This window comes from Eupeodes corollae, chromosome 3 (genome assembly GCF_945859685.1).
Source record: "Eupeodes corollae chromosome 3, idEupCoro1.1, whole genome shotgun sequence".
Taxonomy (NCBI): Eukaryota; Metazoa; Arthropoda; class Insecta; order Diptera; family Syrphidae; genus Eupeodes; species Eupeodes corollae.
In genome coordinates, this window is record NC_079149.1 from 108,793,743 (window position 1) to 108,797,829 (window position 4,087).

Below are 4,087 nucleotides of genomic sequence, written 5' to 3' on the forward strand. Positions count from 1 at the left end.
AAAGTGACAGAAAAAAAATGTACAGCCAAAGCGACTTCTTGCAATCGTTTAAAACCGTCTGAACACCCAATTTCCTGTATTTTTAAATAAATAAAAATTTAACTAAATTTTCTTTTAACCATGTAAACACACAATTGTATCTGTCAAAAGTGACAAAAAAAGAATTGAAAGCCAAAGCGACTTGGCCACTAGTTGCATATTGGATGATGGTCTTTGCCAACAATATCATCAAATTTTTAATTGCAAGAAAGTTAGAAAACAAACACAAAACTGTACAGGATTTTGAAAGAATTTAAAAATACAAAAATGGATGCCAAAAAACTAACTTCCAATTAAGTCAACTTTATTGGAAAGTCCGGTATTACACAGCGCATGTTTTCCCTTGCATCAATTAAGGGCGAAAGAGAAAGGAATAAATAAAAAATGAAATAGAAATAAATCTGTCTCGGCATGCACGTAAAAGCTAATCCTTGCATGTTTTTGTCATTTGCCTTTCCTTTTCTTCGTATTTTTTTGCATTTGCTTCACTTCGTGTTCGTGTTTAGTAGAGCTAATACATCAAAATGGGACACGGAGACGGAAGTGAATTCATGTTGATCCACGGTGCCACTGCTGGAAAAAAGTTTGTGTCCAAATTTGAAAATAAACATGACCACTTGTAGGTAAAAATTACCAACATAATTCAAGACGAAAAAATTTGTAAACATAGATAAATGAATTTATCACATTTTATTTAACATATTTTCCATATTATGCAGATGACATTTATTTTTTAATTACGTACAAATAAACTCACAAAATCCCTAACAAACTTAATTAAATTAAATTAACCTAAACAAAGATGGCGAAATATAAAAACAAAGCGTTTTAACATGATATCACAGTATATCAGTTTTTAGAATCGTTTTATTAAAAGTTGCTTAAATGAGTTCAACCGTTGTTTTTGTTTAGCCGAGTGAGTATGTTAAAACAACATTTTCGTTACTCAAATTGTCAAACATCTTTTTTCGTTTCCGAAAAATATGACCAAATGGAATTAAAAACTAACATTTGACCAAATGTGGCAACCGTGGGTTTGGGTACACCGATTAAGCAACGAAAGTAGAAATGGAAGATATCTGTCAAAATAATGCATAGATTTAAAAATCCGAAAAGTCTTCGTGTAATGACACGCGCATCACCGAATGACTCTTCAAAAAAAAATAGCCAATTAATGCGCATTAAATACATGCGCTGTGTAATACCGGACAAAGCTAGTCAAGAAAAATTGTCCTAACTACAAATCTTATGTCAAAATAATAGTTGATTATGTTTTTTTTTTCATTCAACTGAAAGCTGAACTTTATTACTCTGAGATTTATTTAATTTCTGCACAATTTAATTTAATGTTTTTGTGTAAAAGGGTTCCTTGTTAGTCAAGTAAAGTTCTTAGTTTGAAAAGTATGGCACTTTTAAAACTAACTAGTTACCTTCGTCAAAATTTACGTTCAATGAATGCAGTTGTTGGCTTCATATAAAGACCCTTGTGTTGTCTAAACCTGTACAATGGGCCTTACCAATAATCAAAATTAAAGCTCACTTAAATATTTAACTGGGTTTTAAATATTTTGACATACCAATAAACATTTTAATAGTTAGGTTAAGGGCTAACGCTCAGTTAAATTTTATTGTTGGGAAACTCAACTATAAACGGACAGTTAAATTTAACTCCATGGTTTGCACTGTCATTTTGACAGCATACGCAACAAATACTTTTTGGTTACAAGAGTTGAGATTTGTTGTGATTGTTGTCTGCTGATTGTTCTTGGCAATATTTTATGAAAAAGTAAGTCGAATAATACTTTTTTGAATATATAATTGTTATGTTCTAATAAATATTCATCATTTTAGAAATGGCTGAAAAACGGAGCAGATCATCAAATTGGACGATGGCAATGAAGGAGCTACTGGTCGAAGCAGCTAGACCACTTGCGGATATTATTGATTCCAAGCTAAATGATGGCAAATCATTAAAAGCCAAAGCTATAGCCTGGCAAAATATTGCTACAACGTTTCAGGCAAGTGGCTTTGAATTGACGCCGAAACAAATAAGAGACCGATAGAGCCGCTACAAGCAGGAGGCGCGGACCAATTTGAGTCAATTTAATCGATCTCAGAGGGAGACCGGTGGTGGAAAACCTCCTAAGGAACCTTCTGAGATCGATTACGAAATTGCTGAAATTTCCGCTCTGGATTTCGTGGAGGATACCGCAGAATTTGATTGCGATGCAATATGGCTTGATGATGTTGATGACAAGTAGAATATTTTCTTGATATGATTTTTGTTTTAAATTTTTTTTTTTATTCCAGAGAAAACATACCATCCTCATCAAATCCACCCGAACCAGAACCTGAAACGAAAAACAGCCCTCCTCCTCCGCCTAAAACTATATGCAAAAACCCAAGGAAAAGAGCGCGCAAATGTCCGACTTTGGGAACATCTGAAAAGCTCTTACAAAAACGAATTGCACAAGTGGAGATGGAAACAAAAAAAAAAGAAATCATTCTTGGACTTCAGGAAGGTGTTTTAAGAAAGAAGCTTGAAGTGCAAGAACGGAAGCTCCACTTAGTTAATTTAAAAATAAAGGCTGAAGAGGACAAAGTGGAGTAAATTATGAGTCAGTGATTCTTAGTATGCTTCTGTTAGATTTTACGGATAATGTATCTACCAATGAACGAGAATAATTGTGCCTTTAAATTAATTTAGCTTCATTTAATTCACTGGAAGTTAATTGGTAGATAGATTGTCTGTAAAATCTAACTGAATCATACCAAGAGTCATTAATATTTTTTTTTTAACGAACTGAAGCATTTGTTTTTAATTTTGTGATAACTACATAAGTACAAATACTATTTTTAAATTAGTTGATACAAACGTTATATTTTTATTTTCTAAACACGGACTGAACTTTATTTTTTTTTTGTGATTTTCTTTGTAGTATTTTAAGTAGAATAAGTATTTAATTTAGTTTTAAAATATAAACCAACGTGTGTACTTTTTTTTTTAAAAAAGTCATCAATAAATAATTGTTATTTAAATATTTGTGTTGTTTTTATTTTTTCTGTCAAAAATTTCGAACCATTTATTATTTTGAACTCTCAATAATTCGTAGTGTTTTCAAAAACAACGGAGTTTCAAATTAATGAGAGTCAACTGTAAAAAGACAGTTTGAATTAAAAAGCAAATTTCAAATAAAATATGGTTTCAGTTTTATTTTATTATCTATTAAAATATTTTTGAATAAATATGTTTCTATAATAACGCCCACTCAGTCTTCGTCTTTGCACATTTTCATTATCATCATTCTGATTTAAATCACCATCAGGCATAATTGTATCCGAATCATCTAAGAAACCCACTGTTGAAAGAAAGTCATAAGTATATGCATTTTTGTTTGATTTTCTTTTTGTACTATATACCATTCGAAGAACCCTTTGAATGTTATGAAGAATGCAGATAGCAACTATCGAAGCCTTAGCAGTTTCAAAGTTCAGTTGTATTCCGTTGAAGCAACATCAAAATTTATTTTTGAGCTGCCCAAACAAACATTCTATGTGGTTCCTAGTGCGTATATGGCTTCTATTGTACCGCTGTTCTGGTTCTGAGAGAATGGCAGACACTCTAAATGGCGTCAATAATATTTTCGATCCCGGGTACCCAGAATCAATAAGAATAACACCTCCTTGTAAATCCATATTTTGTAAACGGTGATATATGGAAGATTCTCACCATATTCTAGGGTCGTGGGCTGAACCTCTCCAACGGGCAACAACGTCAGTAACGCGCTGACTTGCATCACATACAACCTAAAAGAAAAGGAAAAAAATATTTCAAAAAATTGCCATCTAAAAATTGTTTGAACTTTTTTTTTGAGAATCAAGAAATGTTAAAAATACTTTTACATGGGAATTTTTTGAAATCATTCTTTAAATTGATAATGGTTATAAGAAACACTTAGGTGACATAAATTAGAACTCAGAACCGTCTGAAACATCTCAATTAAGAGAGTAGTTATGAAATGACAGTGGTTTGTATGTAACACTTCCA

At 31.9% G+C, this 4,087-nt stretch overlaps 1 long non-coding RNA gene across 1 annotated transcript; it reads left to right on the plus strand.

Moving 5' to 3' along the window:
* Nucleotides 1-1,549: 1,549 nt before the first annotated feature.
* On the plus strand, nucleotides 1,550-3,312 carry LOC129951843 (uncharacterized). Its single transcript, XR_008782242.1, has 3 exons — nucleotides 1,550-1,825; nucleotides 1,891-2,296; nucleotides 2,350-3,312. It is a non-coding gene; the product is annotated as an uncharacterized LOC129951843 (long non-coding RNA).
* Nucleotides 3,313-4,087: the final 775 nt, after the last annotated feature.